The sequence below is a fragment of the Aythya ferina genome, assembly GCF_964211825.1.
Source record: "Aythya ferina genome assembly, chromosome: 7".
In the NCBI taxonomy this organism is placed as follows: domain Eukaryota; kingdom Metazoa; phylum Chordata; class Aves; order Anseriformes; family Anatidae; genus Aythya; species Aythya ferina.
In genome coordinates this window covers 24021044-24039831 of record NC_140302.1, presented here as the reverse complement: position 1 = coordinate 24039831, position 18788 = coordinate 24021044, and the positions used below count along the sequence as shown (strand labels likewise).

Below are 18788 nucleotides of genomic sequence, written 5' to 3'. Positions count from 1 at the left end.
CGCTTTGGTGATTGATAGTCTGCGTGAAGAGTTGCAGTCATGGGGTCTTCGTTCTGGTCCTGCCACAGCAAGCTTGTAGGGAGTGTTCACCAGGATAAAAGTATGAAATAAAATGGGCTCGCAGGTTTTTTGGGGAGCTTTTGTGATGGGAATATGAAACACTTTGGAATCCAAATCCTTGATGGATTTAGTGGTAAACTGGCAAAGGCAAAGAGGAGCATCACTTCTCAAGTAGTCACCTGCAGCGGCAGCGCCCTCAGATTGTAGGGCAAAATACCATCATCTTGATATTACCTTGACATATCTTCAGTGTTTTTCAAAAGCAAGAATTGAAAAGGTTGATTGAAAATTAAGTCCAATCCTTGTGCTAATGATTAAGATGTTAAATGTTGGAATAATCACCTGGTACCATAGCCCGCCGGACAGATGCCACTGGTGTGGCCAAGCGTCACGTTTCAGAAGGTGAAACCAGCCCTGAGTTTAGGCCGGCAGAAGAGGTGACAAAAAGGAGCTCGTTTTTGTAGCCAGCTCCGGATTAATGGTAGGCTCCAACGTCTTTGCTGTCGGGGAGCAGACGGGGAGGGGAAATGGCATGAGGCGAGTTCATCAGCAGGCGTGTACTGCAGCATTGCCCACTGATGCATGCCGGATCACCCGCACGCCGAGATCACATGGCTCCTCCAAAAGTCAAACGATCAATTCGCCTCGTTTTGGCTCTGTACTTAATGCACAAACAGTGCGATCTGCAGGGCTGTAATTGCATTGTTAGGGCCAAGGAACAAGCCTGTGCCTTTTCAGCAGACAGCTGGCAGGGAAAGAGGCATGTTGTTAGGAAAGAGAGAGGCAAGGCAAATAAAATTACTGCTAACGCTCAGAGATCGGCAGGAGTCCTACTTGCCTAATCTTACCGGTGGGAGCAAGCGGCTGTTGTAATCCAATTATAGCAGCATAAGCAATTTGTTAGACACTCCGCATAATGTAACAATTTCCCAATAAACTCTGACTTGTAATAACGTCGGCAAGAGCCCACATAAATCTGCCCGAATGGTGGGGGCTGGAGTGTTCGGCTGGGGGCTTGTAATTTGTGCCATCAGCACGTTTCGTGGAGTGTGGTGCGGTGCAGGCTTTCAGTGCAGGAATTTTAAGGAGAAAAGCCTGGCACGCCCCTCCAAGAGGAAACCATTAGCGAGGGTCACAAGAAACACCAAGCGAAGCTGGGAGGCAGCTTTTGCTGGGAGGGAGGGAAAAATCGACCCCCAAACGCAAGGCCCTAGCTGACGAGGGTTTAAAAATATTTAAAAAGCAGTGCTGCAAATTTGTAGTGTTTTAAATTACAGCAGGGGGAGGGAGGGGAAGTGGAATTACATCTGTTTTGGAGGGGGAGGGAGGAGAATACCCTTCCTTATATTTAATCCGTTTAAATATTAAAAAAGAAGCTCAAGTATTGAAAGGGATGCTCTGTGCTTACCAGACAGGGAAGCCACAGATCCTGTCCCGAGCAATTCATAATCTACAAAGGGAAGAATTAAACCTTTTCTGGTATCCAGTTACTCTCCCGTTGTCTTTCTTGCAGCTCCTAGCTGGCTTCATGCATATTGGCACAGCATCTTGATGATGTGTCTGAGAGATAAAACGTAGGTCTAGAACCATTCACTTTGAGCGTACCCCAGTGAATTTAACTTTTTTGGCACAATGATGAATGTCCCCTCTGGTTCATGCAGATCTACACAAAGAGCTAATCTAATTTAGATATTATTTAAAAGTAAAATCAGTCTGCTGCGCTCTGCCTGTCAGTCGTCGAGCACATTGCGAGTTACAGCATTGTAGACTCCGGTTTAAGGTTTATGTTTAGCAAGATTTAAGGTACCATGTTTCTGTTAATCCTTCCATTTAGCGTTTCCCTTTGCTAAGATGCAGATAGGCAGCAGCCAAAATAATTTAGGTCCCTTTATACAGAACATAGAGACTGTCAGCGGTCCAGGATTTTGAATGTAGCTCTTACCACTGCTGCAGTGTAAAAATGCCTGACTTCATCGCGCTAACAATACTTTATTCATTTCTTAGCTATGGGATCCTGCAAGGCTCCAGCGTGGAATGACATTTCTGCTCTGACTCATTCCCAAGTTGTGGCAGCACGATGCTTTTTTGTAGGGGAAAAAGAGTTCCTGGCTGTACAAAACAGTTTCCCTTTATCGCTCAGAGCTCCTGCTCTCAGTTCCTGTGTTTCGATGCTGGCCTCCACAGGCTCCTTTGCTTAGCAGAACAAAACCCAAACAAATACCCCAACCCAAATCGTTGACCTTGTCCGCACAGCTCCCACAGTCGTGCCCATAGCAGCTTTGTCTTGGCCGTATGACAACATTTTGTGTGATTCGGGGCTGTATTTACGTATTGTACCTGTCGTGCTCGGGCTGAAACGATTTAATTTATTTAAACTGTAAAATAATGGGGGAGATGTGCAGGCAGGCTGCTGCATATTTTGCCCTTCTTTATGTGGAAGTCAAGCCTATTGTTCTTCATCTTCGCCGCACGCCAGCGGATCAGGATAACAGGCTGAGACAGCGCGTCTTGCCACAAGTATCCTAATAAATATTTTCTTTCAACATAAATACACCCCCAAAAAAGTGTGTTTAAACAGGGCAGGTATTATCGTAGGGTGCAGAAGCGGCATCAATAAACCGCAGCGCTTCTAATAAAGCCACTCAGTGTCTGGGTTTAACTAATGGCTGATTTTCACGGCTTTGACAGTGAGCTGTGTGCGTTATTTTCTCCTGATATTGTAAAAATAATGAGAGCAAATTAGAACAATCAGTTTACCCAGATAGCTGCTGATTGGAGGTGATGGGCAATATGGCAGCGGGTAATCCATCTTCGGGCTCCTGTCACATTAACTTCAGCAGCGTGGAAAAGATCAGGCGGAGCGAGCGGGAATCCTGCCCAATCAGAAAGGCGAAATTAATGAGAAGAGCATTGTTCTGTGATCAACCTTTTAATTAGCAAGAGTGGAGACGGAGGGAGTGATGAAGCTGGCAGCACAGCTGCACAATGCTGGGCATGTTTTCGGCGAGGGGGAGGAAAAACACGGGTTTTAAATTACCCCTTCTGTGCTCCCTGTACACCGGCAGTGTGTCTTCATTCGAAACCCCTTAAAAGATCTTAATAAACAGCCGCATCCAGGTTAATATTGCAAACGTGGCTGTTACTAATGAGTAGTTTAGAAGTAGGTCCTTTCGGGGGTCATTTAGGAAAATGTTGATCACTGTGTAAAAAAAAAAAACAACAGAAGAGAGAGAGGCAGGGTTTGGTGTTGGATTTAAAGTTTCACTGCATCAAGGAAAGAAGAGGAGGGAGACGGATAAAATTAGAGTAAGGGACTGCCTGTTTTATTACTCCCCTCCTTATTTAGTATATGTTTGAAATAAGATTCCTTGGCATATATTTGAAACGAGACTCCCCAGTTAAAAATACTGTGCATGCCATGTGTCTTTCAGCAGCAAAAAAGAGGAGAGATCAGATACTGCGTTGCTTTCCTGACTCCTTTTTTGTTTTATTTATTTATTGTTTGGCTTGTTTTTTTTTTTGCCCCAATATTTCTCAGTTTATTCACTTACCACCAAATTATAATTTGAGAGGTGTGGCAGCTGGGTTTGCCGAGAAGATTGACTCAATTGTTTGTTTGTTTGTTTGTTTGTTTTGTTTCCTAGAGGTTTGATAAAATAGCAGTTTACACAGGTATAGTCTAAAATCCTAAATGGTAATTACTGACTGTCGGATCTGAACAGCAGTCTTTCAAAAACTGGTATTTCTGTAAAGACAAAAAATAATTTTGGGGGGGAAGAGTGATATCAGGGGGTGACTTCTGGGAAGAAAAACCAGAAATGCTATGAAATAGAGTTCATGCTTGCAGTGCAGAGGAATCCAGCTACTTCTGATTAACGTGGTTCTTGGTCTTCCTTCCTTGCTCTCTGCATTGTTTTTCAGGCATCACCTCTCTCCTTCCCTGTAATTGCCAAAGAAGTTTTAATGGTTGAAGACCGAGGCTCTGTCACTGTGCACGCAGCGCCTGTGCTGCTTTTCGTTCATTTTTCCCATCAGGATGCTTGTGCAGGCTGCCTTCCCTTCTAGGTATCCCTCTTCTGACACTGGAAAGCCAGCCAAACCTTTTCAGATGCTGAGAGAAGCCCGAAGCCGGCGTGCTGCACCCAGCTAGGTGTGCGGGCTGTGCCTGGGGCTCCCCTGCAAGCACTCGCTCAGCCACCAACTTCACGTTGCTAACTCGTAGGTAGGGAGCAGGACAGCAGATGTGCTGGAAAGCAGGGCTTGTGTGGGTTTTTTATTCCTTAATTCCAGGCAGAGCTCCCCATCTTCGGCTAGCGTAGTGTTTTGATCTGTGTTACAGTGATGGAACCTCATCCCTTCCTCTCCTATAAAAACTGGGGGAGGTTTGTGAGAATTTGGTGATGTCCCCCTGGTTTTTACAGCTTGAACGACATCTCTGCAAAAAGTTAACCTAATAAATCACAGGCCCTTTGCACTATCTAAACCAATTGCATTCGTGGTGTAATCCGTAGTGTGGCTTACCCTTTTGGCTTAAAGTTGTCTAATATTTTGCTTTATAAGAATCCGTTTCAGTTGTCTGTAACTGTGCTACTATTTAACCCTTTGAGGTAAAATTTTATTTCCAGCTCAATCTGCTTCCCCCGCTCCCCGCAGCCCGAGGCAAAAATAAAGTTTGCTGTGGGATGAACAGTATTCACTTAACGAACAGCTGCTCGATATTTTATTTTATTCATGTTGTTTGGTCGGTGCCCCAGGCTGTATTTATTGCGTGCCTTTCAAGCCCTGGTCGGAATATGGAAATAGGAACTTCCTCCTGGGGCTTTCCCTGTAGTCTGAGTGCTTCACAAGCCTTAATTAATCCTTCTAGTCTTTCTTGGGACAAGGGCCGGACTCATAGCATCCCTTTCCATGGAGAAGTTCTAAAGTTCTCTTACAACCAAAATCCAGGAATGAAGCACTTTATTTATAATAAGCAACGAGGCCTCACGGGAGGCATATTAGATGAGGAATTAAGGCTCCAGATTTGGAGGCATCTTTTGGCTTTGTCACATTCTGCTTTTCCATCTCAGTCCTTCTGTCCGTGGAACGGAATAACGCTGCTTAACGTTTCCTTGTTGGATGTGTGGGGATCTGGAAATGTGATACCACAGGAAGCGTGTTTTGTACATGAGCATTACGAGTGTTTACATACACCTCATGCTGATTTGAGCTCCGCTCCTTTGGCACTTTCTCTCTTCCCCAAGTCTGCCTGAATTTGGGAAGTGTTAGACACGTCTTGGGAAGCTGGTGCCTCCCAGCCACCAATGGTTGCAGTCAGGTTTGCAGTCAGATGCAGTCCTCATCAGAGGCAATGGCAATGTCTAACAAAATGTGGACGCTTTGTAAACCAAACATTTCTTCTTGTTGCATAAAACACAGAAAGATGACAAAGCTTTTTTTTTTTTTTCTTCCCCTCTTTTAATAAAACATAAAGTCAGGAAAATATTCTGCAGCTGCTTAAATCAATTTGTCAGCTCCCTAAGAGATTCCCTCGTGGGCTGGAAGCAAATGGCAAATTCCTGCCCAAAAGTAATCTCACTGCGAGAGAATAACAGGGGAGAGGCGATGTGTTGCACAATTCCCAGCCTCCTGACACCTTAAGTATGGAGCCGCCACCGTGACTCTGTAATGGGATGTCCCAGCATGGGGTATAATATCAGAAATAGTGTAAATATGCCACGTGTGAGATAATAGGCAGCCTACAGGCCGTTGGTGCTTACATACGTGTTAAAATGAACATACAGCAAATCTTAATTCTTTATTAGCCTTATATGATCTTTTTTTTTTTTTTTCTAGCTTCTGGTTAGGTTTTGTAACTGGTTGATTTTACCAGCAGTAGAAGTTCTTGGTGGTTTTTAGAATCCTATTTTCTGTTAATTTCGTTTAAAATGTTCAATGTATTTTTTTTGCATCCAGCTCTCTATGTTTTGCATTTTCTCAGTGCAGTTTTCCAGCCTATCTCTTCCCACCCCTCTGCTCTCCCTGCTCTGTCCCCTCCTCAGCTGAGACCTGCTTCCAGCCTGGGGGAAGAAGTCCTTCTCTGGGGTGCTCTTCACCTTTGTTGCCTGATTATTCTAGAGCTTTTCTCTACCGTATTTCACGATCAGAGCTATGTGTAGAGTGTTGCTGTTTACTGCCTTCTGCCTGAGGCTCAGTCAGCTTTGGGAACGTTCCTGGAAGCCTGCAACACCCTGAGAAGTAGCTGCAGAGCATCGCAGGAGGAAAGGAGTGGCTTAGCCAGGAGCAGATGGAAGCCCGAGGAAAGACAGGAGTAGAAGTTGCCCTCTGGCTCTGCTGACAGCTTAGTCATGTGTTTAGTCAGTTCGCCTTTCCCAGAGGTATGTGCTCAATTTCTGGACTCCCCCTGGTTTTCATCACAAGTTCAGTAACCATCGTCTCTCTTCTTCAAACTCTCTCTGAAATACTCATCTGACTATGACTTTCTGAGCATCAGGACCGACCTAGAAGGGAACCCCACTGATCAATATGCCTGCTGTAAGGCTGGCGATGATCCGAGGCCACCACAAAGGCTTTGGTGTACAGCCAGGTTCTCAAACAGTGCTGCGCGTGCCCTGAGCACAATACGGCCCCATTGGCTTCCCTGATCCAAAGAGACCCTTACCCGGTGAGGACTCCTTTGCAGAGAAGAAGCTTTCATCTTTGACCAAGCTACCCAGAAGCTCTGCACAAACTCCTGCAGGGCATGCTGCAGGGCAGAAGGAGGATAGATGCCTATCGATCATGTGCTGCTGGTTGACAAGCCAGCCTGGTTTGGATCTGATAAAGAAAATCATTAAGTAATTAGAGCCTGTACTGGAAGAAATTTTCACAGAACTCTTCCCTCTCTCTCCCTCCGCCCTGTAGCTTTCAAAGAGCTCCCACAGCCTCAATAAACACATTGCTAGAAACAAACACTCTGGCAAGCAGGCGCACACCAGACTGTGGTTAAGTAACAAAAGTTCCCAAAACGTTTCACCTAAAATGGCCCCAAGCAAGATAGTAGACTTCCATGGATCCTATACCCATGTACTTTCTAGAATATTACATGCTTTGTCCAACACAAAAGCCTCTCTGGATACTGTTCATGAAAACTGTTTTTGTTCTGTATTAGAATTTTTCCTACCTCCACCTAAACTCTCTCTGTGTTTTGCTTATTGAAGTTATCCATTTCTTTCTGTGCTCTGCAAGGACTGACAAACTTTCCGCTTGCTGTTGACAGAACGTTAGCAACATTTTCTTTGCAATTTCTTTCTATTTTTAACAAAATAGGTTAAACTGGGTTACAGTCTTCAGACTCAGAAGATTGTGTTTGTGTTTGAAAAAGTAATGGTAAGGTTCGTGTATCTAAATCAATATTACCATTCCCCAGAAATCCTTCCTCACCTACAAATTATAGTAGAATCTTTTTTATAGGCAAAACACATTAAAGTTCAAAAGAGACAAAGTTTTTACATGATTTTAACTGTCCCCCTTTTCCATATAAACAGTGTGAGTCACCATGTGATGCAGGGTAACTTTGTTTCTTGAGTTATGCAATGTGGTATCTGTTCTATCAAATGTATGTACATTAAACTTTTATGAATAATGTAAAAACACAAGGAGAACATTTGTTTAGAGACAAATCATTTAGTGAGTTCAGCTATTAAGTTTTTAATAGGCAGTTATTCATAAACTATTACAGAATATAGTTTCTCTTTAGAGAGATTAAAAAACCTTACCTCTACTAATGAAATCAATACGTGTGGTGTGAAGTGCTGATCCCTAAAACATACCTTGTTCCCATGGAAGGGGGACAGAGAAATGTGAACTCTGCGGTTGCATGGATAAGTTATAGGTCAGGAAAGTCTGCAGTCTCATCTCCAATGCTGTTTAAGAGAATAAAACAGTTTTAACTGGAGAATTTGATGTCTTACCTTCAGTTTACTTGCAAATACATAATTGTCTGTACCTTCAGTTCTGACCATTTGTCACCACAGTAACTTCTTTGGATCAAGTAATGCCAGTTAGAATCCCTTCTGATTTGAAAGACCAGATCCACAGGCTTCAGATCCTGTCCTTGGCTGGTGTCACATTTACCTTCAGAGCTTCCTGATATTAAATTAAAGAATTCCTCATCTTATGAGGGATCTGAGGTGACTCAGTGTAATTAGTCTGGAGGTCAGATGCTGGCCTGCATCATTCTGTCTCTTGCAGCAGATCACCAGCAGCTGACAGGCCAAGTGGTGATCCTGCTAGTGGTAAGAATGGATTTGGAGTCCTACTGGGCTCTAGCTGGTACCTGTCTGAGTTTCTGCTCTTTGTGGTTCCAACAATCATCATGAAATGCCTGAAAGTGTGTGCCAGATAGCCATTGCATCCTACACATAGATAGCTGATCAGTTAAAGGCGCAAGCTAGCAAAAGCTAGCAGCAAAGTTGCATCTTTTCTTCTAGTTATAGAGACAATAGATGATTATCCGTGGAGACAGTAGATTTCATAGTCACTACAAGTGATCGTCCAGCAGGTCACAGCCTAGCCTGTCTGGTCAGTGATAAGAGACTTGAGATAACTCCTCCCTGCTCCTCCAGCAATAGTGCATACATATCAGGGACTCCAAGGTCACTTGCTTTACCACCTGCCAGATCCCATCTTCATCTAACATCCAAACATTACATGAACGAGCAGCTTAAAGGTTTGCCCCAGTTCCTATGGGAGTTTACCTGGAGGCAGTGAAAGTATGAAATGAGATCTTCTCTGCTCCTGTGTAATACCTGTGTTATAAATGCTCTAGAGACTAGCAGGGATATCCTGTCAAACCAACTACAGACACAGTGAGGATAGCCTCAGGGCAGTCTGAGGTTACCTACAAATCTCCTGGAGCTGAGACAGATGGGTAGAAACATACCAGAATAAATAGTGTTCCTGTGTGTCATGTGGAACTCAGCAGCTCGGTACCTCGTGTACCTCAGCACCTCGTGGTGTAGGTTGGACATGTCATAAATCTCAGGTATGCTCAAGCTCAGATTGAAAATTGACAGCTCTTTTTCTGGCTGATGGAGTGGCCCATCATCCACGATAGAGGAATCAATATACCTTTGTATATTTAATAGAGTGGAGTCCTCGGTCCCGTTTATGTTCTCTACTCGTTGAAGGTCAGTTTGCTCAATTACCAGTCAACAAGTTGGCATCTGTGCTGTCTCAGATGTTCTCTGAGCTACAAGGTGGTGAATGACCTCTTGCAGAACAGGTTGCTTCCTGGTTTGTACCATTCTACCTGCTGGGACCTTTCAGGTTACTGGTTCCAGCCCCTTGCTTTTGCAGGTACTGTGTTGTCCCTCTTGTGAATTTTGAGTTTCCTCTTACAACCAGTTAAAGCTTGACTTGAGGACTTTTTCCGTTCTGTTTCCATCAGAAGATCATTCCAGAACCTGATTGTTCTAAAGACTGGAAATCTTCTCTGAGTTTCCAAGCTAGCTTATTCATACTGAGACTGTAGCATTGCTGTTTGTGCTTGTTTCTTCCTTTTCTATTAATAGGCTCTTCCCTTTTTGGTGTTCTTCCAATATACATATATGTTTATCCCATATATGTGTAGGGAGCAGTCATGCCCTCTTTGTATTTATTTTATTAGGATAAATTGAATAGGAGTGGCTTAATTTAAGAAAGAAAGAAGAGGAACAGTGAAGATATTTGAGCATTTGTGGTTGAGGAGCTTGTTTCTTGGAGGAATTAATTTGTTGCTTTCCTGATCGCACTCTCTACAAACACTATTTAATAATTGTCCTAAACTTTACCACATCAATTAGCGCTCGCTTTCATGTTCATGCAAAGATCTGCTTCTGGCTGATGTGAATTTATAGCTTAACTGTCATGTTAAGGCAAGGACACAACCTTCAGTTCGTCTGAAGGGAAAAGTAAGCTTGGGCAAACAACTGCATGCTGCTTCTTGTTATTGTCTGGTGTTCTGGTCCCTTAGTCCTCCCAGAACATTGCTCTGCCCTTCGCAGCGTTCAGCACGCACTACTGTTCGGCTGGGTCAGATCTCACCAGTAGTTACTGCCACTAATTGGCAAATTTTTAAATTCAGAGTTTTCTCGGTGGGAACCTAGAATGGGAAATAACTCACGTTGCGCAGTAAAACAAATTGTTCCATATTTGCCTTCATGTATATTTAACACAATTTATAATTTACAAAAAGGGGCTCAAATTAGTCCGCCTGTAGAAGCTCATATCCGAGATAACTTCAACGAGGCAGGCAGTCCCTTGTTGCATGTGACTGACGGGCTGAGCTGAGGCTGCAGTTTGGAAAGCCGACTGTATAGATTGCTGAACCTCACTGTTGAGGAAAATTAAAAACGAGCGAGCAGATAATTGCTCTCAGACTTGGAAGTAGCATTCAAAGTAGCCACTATTACTTACCCTGCTGTAATAGTGAATCTTGACAGGGCTCTGTGTGCAACAGGCAAACTTACCTTCATGATAAAGCATGCCCTGAATTTGTGAAAGATTTAACCTTCAGATTTAACTTCCTCATATCCATCCTCCACTTGCTGCAGAACACAAAATGAGAGCCTTGCGACAATGGCCGCAAGCTGAGTTGAAGTAGGTGATTATTAAAATATTGCAGCATTGTCTTTTCTGACCCCGCTTCTGTCAATTTTTAAACAATAGCTTTTGTGTTCGGAGTCAGTTCCCCTATATAACATTCATCTGGGGGAAAATAAAAGTGAAAAATACTTAGCAGCTACGCTATGAAAAAAATTAGATTGTTAATTAAGTAAGACTTGTAATTTCTCAGCAAAGAAAGCCCTCTTTCTGTCAAGTAAACCTTCCTTGTAAGTCTTTGATTATAGGTAATAAAAATGTTGCTTAATTTATGCCAATTATGTGCAAGTGTTGTTTTCTTTTAAGTCCCTGGATTTCACAGAATTGTGTGATTCTGTCGAATCAGATTATTCTCCTAGCATGTTAATTGAGATCTGCCAATCCTGGGCTTGATCATCATTTCTAATCTCAGCCAGTTCAGAGGTGGGTTGCAGTGTGAGTTTAGAAGACTCTGATGGTGATTAAGCATTACAGTCAATTAGTTTCTTGTTTGAGACCTGAATTCTGCAATGGGTTTGGGTTGTAAGTGAAAATATATGTGTAGTATAATCATTTGTGGACAGAATCAGCTACAGTTCTGAGACAACCCATGGATTGGAACAAAATCAACAGTTTTTGAAAAAAAAGTAAAACAGTTGGAGGGACAGAATTGGAAGTCAAGATCAGATTTCCAAGCAGGGCCCTTGAATCCTGTATGCTCTCCACTTGCAAAAGCAGAAGTGCTCGCATATCTACAGAACTCTTTAAGAATCTGGTATTTGATCGCTGCAAAGAATGAACGATAAAAAAAAGCAGTCTCGTGAAGCCCAGAGCTGGAAAGCTTTAAAAAAAAATAATTCTCCATGAATCATCTTTTAAATAGAATTTCAGGTTTTGTTTATAATAAATGACATGCATCAACATGAGACAACTGTATTTTGGTTTCAGCCAAAACCTAAATACCTTTTTTTTCCAAAAGCCTGGGACGTGTAGATGAGCTTTGACCCGAGGTATAGAAGAGAATCACAGCTTAAGCTGGAAGAGACCTTGGGAGGTCCAACTTCAGAGCACAGTCAACATTGAATTCATTAGTCCCAATTAATGTCAATGGTTAGGTACCTGCTCCTCCCAAGTTTTGCATACACAGAACTTCTACCCTACAGTTCAAGACGCAAGTCTGCCACAGCATCCACAGATCTAGCTAATGCGTGGAGTATTTCATGTGTTTGCAGGAGAAGGGCTACATTTGGCACTAGCTGCCTCCCCTTTGTTTCCTAAGATAGCACCGAGGACCTCATGAAGGGATGCAAAGGAACACAGGCACAAGAGCAATGACTGCAAACTGCATCCTAAATGAAGATGGGAGAGAGGTGGCTTCTAATATTTGGCAGTGATCAGAGATCTAGAAGGTTTCTGTCCTTGGGCACGCATGTGTAGGAAGATATTGCTGATGCTGTGGCTTGCCACCGTCCTGCCAGCACAACCACGTACCTGTTTCTGATCAGAACCGAGCCACCATCGTGCGTAGGCGCTGGGGAGAGCAGCTGGACTGCGTTGTGGATCCAGGGAGCTGAGTACTGCCAGCATCGTCAACTGGACTGCAGCGGGGTAGTCTTGCTGTCACTTCACATGCCCTTCCACTCGCGTTGGACAGGTCAGATAACTGCCTGTAATCCTCTCCTGCCACATGGGAGAGGTGTGGGGAGCGGGAAGGAGTTGCCAGCGCTTTTCTCCAAGTCCTCTTAAGGGGATGAAAGAACCGGCCTCGGATGCCATCTGTACCACGAGAGGGACGGTCTGGGTGTCAGGGTTTGGGTGCAGCAGCAGGACTGTGTACACAGAGTTCGGGCCCGGAATGGCAAGGACAGCTGTCAGCTGGGACTGAGGGACACGGGCAGGTTATGCCAGGAAGTTTGCGTAGTGTTTGTCAGGTGCTTCTGTCATCTCCTCGGGTCTGGTTACTTCTAGGCTTTCTTACTGGACTTGTCAGAGAAGCGAAAATGTAACTGGGGGTAGCCTAACATCCTATTGTGTTTCTTCGTCTCTGTCACACACTAATATTAAAATTGCAAACTTCTAAAGCCGAGCAATGTTCCGAAGTCCCCTGGTGGTTAAATATTGAAATTGCTGTGGTAAGTAATGGAACTTAACTAAAGTGCACCCTCTCTAGGGCACTCGTGTCCAGGGAGTGTACTTGTTTCCACATTTATGTTGGTATCTAGTATCTGCATGCAGAGGCTCAGTTTGAGAAAATGTAATTTTTTCTCTACACCTGTGAATTTTGAGTCTGCTTTGAGATGCTGCAAAAATGATAAATGCAGCTGCATTTTTTTCTAATTGATAATGTCTAGGCCATGCCATTTCTAACAAGTTTTTTTTTTTTAATTTTTTAAGGGTCAAAAGTGTTTGCCAGTGCTTGAGGGGAAAGCTTACATTTGTGTGCTGTGGTGTCCTTCAGTGGTACTTGCCCTTACCTTCCATGCAGTGGCCTCCCAGGCCTTTCCCAGCATCAAGCCTTGCTTTTTTCTCTGTGTGGCTTGTATTAAGACACATACATTTAACAGAGACTCATGAAATGAAGAGGAGTGACTTGCCTACGGCAACTCAAGAAAGCAGTGGGAGAGTTAGGAATAAAACTTGAAAGACTCGGCTCCCATTTTCCCTTCTAATTTTCCGTTGTACTGCCAGCTTTCAGTTTATCAAGAATTAATAAGTAATAACCTGTGATTAAAAAAGGCCTGACGCTCCTTCTGTCATTAGCTGTTTCTCTGTCTTCAGCATTGTGCAGAACTCAGCAGGGTTACACCTTTTGAGTTTCACTTAAGCTGAGTTACTCAATATTTAATGCTGAAGCAGAAACAGCTAATTCACAACTGGAGGCGAGCTGTCAGCTGCCTTAGGATGTTTGTCAGCTGCAAGGTAGGGTGAGGCAGCAAGACTTCTGTACGCTGGGAAACTTGAAATTTTCAACAACTTTTTCATTTAATTTCTTGCTACATTTCACGTTCTGCCCACGGCTGACATGAAAATCCTTCAACTGCTCTTAAATTACATTTTAAAACAGAGAACAGTTAATTATAGTAATCTGGGTATTTATAATCACTTAGAGAGAGAATTTCTTCTGACACTTGTTTCTCCTGAATTTCAGACAAACTAGCGGATGTATTCTGAATTATTCATGTGGCAGCAAAAAGCAAAGCAAATAAAAAGTATGGACAACACTACCCAAGAGTGCCTTGGATGAGACCAGATAGTCACATCTTAGCATCTATGGCTCTTCTGTTCTGAGGGTGCTAGAGGGAGCTCTAACCCCTCGATCAAAGGGAGCAGGCTGTGAGTGGTGTGTCTGTCTAGCTTGGTCTCTGGTAGGAAATCCTGAATTCTCTTAATATTTAATTTTATTTTGCATCAGAAAGTTGCATATGTTTTTTTTCAGGCGTGATCCCAAATTGCTTTTTCTAGATGAGAAGATGCACATAGTGTATTTTCAACTATACTAATACTAGGCTAAATACAGGCTATTGTGAACTCCCTGAAAATACAGGAAAGAAATGAGACGTATCACTGAAGTGTTTAACAGATAACATACAGTGGTAAAGTCTGATGTTCCCATATACTTGTTTTCACAGAGGACAGCAATTCTCACCACAGAAGACCTATTTATATTTGAAGGAAAATATATTGAAAACTATTGTAAGGAAAAACTACTTCACTCAGCATGTAAGTGGGTTTTAGATGTTTAGCCAATTATTATAATAGAAATTAAAGGGTTGGTGATTATTAGATAAATTTACAATGGGATGCATCGAGGCAATGAGGCTGGAAGAGATTTGTCACATGATTCACTCAACGCTGATTCCACTCTTGATGTGATAGGAAAGTAATACTCCAAAGTGGGATGAAAGGATGCAAAAATACTGGGAGGCTCCCTCCCTCCTTTACTTTGAAGGTTTTTCTGAGAGATTATTGGCAGCTGAGCGGCGAGCCAAGGAGGAATCCCTAGTGCAGTAGGCTGCGACTCGGATTCTGGGCGTGCAATTTGAGTATCAGCTGGTAGGGACCCAGTCTGCTCAGCTGTGAAACTGAATGTGCCTTGCTGAGGAGCTATTACAGTCTGAGCTGTTTGCTTGGGGTTGCAGAGGATACTGTTTCTCATCTTTCTTCTCTCATGTACTTTCACTTATCAACAGTGTCTGGCCTAACCCAACCCTGTGTGATGTGTGAAGACACAGAATTCACTAGAGAATGTCCTTGGCTTCTATTTTTGCTGTCTGTTGCTCAGATAACGAATCTCGTACAGATACCAATGAAAGAATGGACCAGCCTAGTCTTAAAATAAAAGTCACGTAAAGCTTTAAGCTGGGATGACCACCTGGGGGTCTCCAGTCCGACTGCCTGTTCAGAGGAGGATTGCCAGCCCGATTTGCTCAGGACTTTGTGCACTTGTGCTTTTAAAATCACTCTCTTAACATCCAGTGCTTGTGCCCGTTGCCCCTTTTGCTGTCATTATGCACTTCTGCAAAGACTCGGTCTCACTTTCCTCTGTAACTTCCCCTTAGGTAGTGGAAGACTACAAGGTACCCTCGGCCTTCTCCAGGCCAAACGCATCCAGCTCCTCTAGCAGTATTAGGCGTCCATGAATCACTCCAGTTTAGCAAGGTAACATTTGACTGCACAGTTAGCATAACAGCTAGTCTCAAGAGGACACTTATTAGTGGGTGAGAGTTGTGTGATTACCTTGTAGGAGGCTACAAGACAAACCTGTCAAGATTTTGGCTACAATCCACTGGCCAGCCTTGACCCTGACACCGTGCAGGAGTATTTCATGGGCTTCTCCTCTTACAGCTGCCTCTGTGGTGGCTGCTGACAGCAGGAGTGTTGGTATCAGTCAGCGTTAACTCACTAGATGTCCTCTTCTAGACCTAGCTGTGCTGGTGGAAAAGAGCACCACGCAGCCTTCATCTGGCTGCTGCAGGTTGCTGCCCTCCAGGATCTGTCAGCAGAACTGCAGATCTGCTTTCACTTAAGATGAGGTGTTTTAGCTTAGACAGTTTAAATAGCAGGTCTTTGCTAACAAGCTTATTTTGACTGAAATAGGTTAGGCAGTGCTTGTGTAGCCAACTCTGCCAGCAGATCTAAGGAGTATGTTTGTAGTGGGAGCAAGCATCTGTGTGACTCTTGCAGTTCTTCAGAAAGCTGCTGCGTTTTTTTTTTTTTTGTTGCATATCTCTAGTATTCCCTGGAAATATCTAGTGTTCTGCTAGTTGGGAAATGGTATATGACATCCCGCATGTATATTGACGATTTGCAGTTCTGAATTGCTCACTTGCTTTGCCTTGGCCAGGTCGTTCGGTGCTCTTGTGCCCTCTCGGTTGGTACAAAGAGCCAAGGAGGAGGCTCATGGAAAATAACACTGCTTGGAGCTGTGCTCTCTTGGTAAACTATCTTGGACGGCTTCTCCTTGATAATAAAAGCTTTACATAAACAGACCTGTAGTGTTTTGAAAGTTTCAATAGTATAATTGATAATAATTGCAGGTAATAGATCTCTCAGGTCATTTTCTCCCTCTACTGGGGGGTTGTTCCCAGCGATATATATTCACAGTTAAGCCATGTTTTGGACCACTCGAGTCCTCCTGCCTGTTCTGGCTACTTTTCTCTCTGAGTTAAGGGAGTACTTGGAGCAAAAAGAAAATCAACAGTAACACCCATAAAGAGAAACTTCGCTCAGGCATTAAGTAGATCATGCTTGGGTGTTTTTAAAACAGAAGCAACTGTTCCAGAAAACTTTGAAACTGCTGCTCAGAGCATAGCTTATGCCTTTCCCTGTCATAAACGAGCCCTGTGCTGCTACTGGCCATTACCCGATGACTTTAGTAGACTGGTTCTCCAAGTGATAATGTGCATGTTCCTTCCCTCCATTAGCAGTAATAACATGTAATGGTCCCAGCAGTTCAACGCTGGTTCTGGTAACCATTCTGAGGAAGAAAGCATTTCCTTGGGTGGCTTCCGGGGAAAGTGATTTCTTATTACTGTAGGATCTGCTTTGAAACTTGTGTGCGATCGGTTTGCACCTAATAAAATGTGTGCTCTGAAATTAGCTCTTTAAGAGTGATGATGTCTGCTCCTCCCCGCCCCATATGTCTGGATATGCATTTGGTCAGGGATCTTAGTTTGGGAAAGTAACATATGCCAGTGCTGTGCTGATGCAAGCAGATTTCTCATCAGTGCTTGTTATTTTCAAAGGCAACTTGGAGATAGAGGAGGAGGAGGAGAGGGACTCCCAGTTCACATCTACTGCTGGCATCGGAGAAATTTTATTTTGGAGGTTTTTACCAGCACTTAAAATCTAGATGGGAGACCTATATCAAAGGAAAGTTTACAGTAAGAGCTAGGAGATTCCAGGCAATTAAACTTTATTAGGCTGTCTGAAACATTAAGTATTAGCTTAAAAGAATAGTTTTTTAATCTCCTCTCCCTGTTGCTGTTTACTGTGTAGCAGTGTAGGAGGGGAGCAGCTTCTCCAGCAAGGTGTTATTGCTGCTCTTTATATAGCAGGTGTGTAAGCACCCATGGCTCAGTCCTACCTCCCCAGTCCCCGGAGAGACTCAGAGCATTACTTCTCTGGTGTCTGCAGCTTTCTCTGGCCCTAAAACAAAGCAGCCATCTCCCTTTCTTCGTGTCTGAGGTAATAGCCTTAGCCAGGTGCCCTCCAGGCTAACACCATATCATAGGTACTTAGATGGTACCTCTGAAAACTATTGGCCCCCCAGGATTTCAGAAAGTGCAGAAGGTTGGACTGCTATGTCCAGCGTAATTCCAGTGATCTTTCATCTAGATGTGTCCTTTCTTATCAAAGTTTTTTTCTGCAGTGTGATTAGAAACCAGATGTGGGCAAGCAGCTGAAAGCCACAGACAGGCAAAACTGCAAGTTCCCTGAGTAACCAGGGGGCTGTTAATTTCAGTATGAGCTTGTATTTTGAATTTTTCTCTTGAAAATAAATAGTAATGATGCCGTGGTTTCTTTCATGGTGCTTTCTTTTGACTCTCAGATGTGATTGATGATCATCTGCTTCTGGGTTATGTTCGTTTTTCAGAATGTTTCAGTGAGCTTTGCAGCGTGGAAACTAATTCAGTACTGAGCGAGTAAGTCCATATATGTGCTAAACCCATGGTTAACCTCACAGAGTCTGTTATGTGAGATGGAGGCAGGCAGAAATGGGTAGATTCTAAACCGAGCTTTTAAAATAAAAGTAAATGGAGTGAGTTGTTTAATGACCTAGCATTGTAGCTTTTCTGTCAAGTCAAACATCAGAAAAGCAGGTTTACTCTGCAAGGGAGAAAAATGAGAAGCCGGCTACCCTTCTCGTGTCATTCAGGTGCTGTGGCTCGTGAGATCCTGCTCTTTATGGTGAGACACCCGCTCGTCACCCCCGAATCTCAAAGCGAGGGAGCTCTTGGATGTGAAGTTGCCGTTAAGGAGCTATAAATGACTTCCAGCCTCTTTGCTTCTCCTTGGCAGACTGGGAATCAATTCTGCGGCATTTGGTAATTACAAGCCTAAAAAGGAAGAAGCCAGCCATAGAAATTGAACCTGTGTCCTGTTAATTACGCCGTTACTGCCTCTAGGCCATGCAAACAGCCCCCTTTCAACAGGACTCTGAAATACTAGCTCGGCCCTGTAGTATGGAGGGCTGGCATACGGTCCCAGCTCCGTTTCAGCCTTCTTATCATCTTGCTACGTTGGAGTGGTATTGAGTTGTGTTTCATCCCGGGCAGGAGCAAGCAGGTTCATGGCCACACAAGCAGCTTTGGGGAAGCGAACTGTGCCGGCGTTCCCCGTCTGAGTGTGGCTTTACAGGCATCAAACCGAAACATCTCGCTGCCACCCTCGTACCTTTTAATCCCTCCGCTTTTCCCACACAGCTTCAAAATTCCTGAGCTTTGTTTGTGCTGCTGCTGAAACAACTAGTTTCGTGTTTGGATTCACTGTTGGTTTCTTAATGCGGTTAATCCTGAGGAATATTCAGGATACGTACACAAGCGTGGCTTTGCTTTCATTGTCAAGTTACCATCTCCCCCCACTCCGGACATACACCTCCACGGTACCTTTCTTTGTCATCCAAT

The 18788-nt window shown here is 43.7% G+C and overlaps 1 protein-coding gene and 1 long non-coding RNA gene across 15 annotated transcripts in view; one reads left to right on the top strand and one right to left on the bottom strand.

The window, feature by feature from the left end:
- Positions 1-18788, top strand: part of BTRC (beta-transducin repeat containing E3 ubiquitin protein ligase) — a 119247-nt gene that overhangs the window by 65800 nt on the left and 34659 nt on the right. The window lies entirely within an intron of this gene.
- LOC311440160 lies at positions 1270-12313 on the bottom strand. The gene is made up of 3 exons (XR_014695233.1): positions 12154-12313; positions 7872-7964; positions 1270-2933 (listed from the first exon to the last, which is right to left on the bottom strand). It is a non-coding gene; the product is annotated as an uncharacterized lncRNA (long non-coding RNA).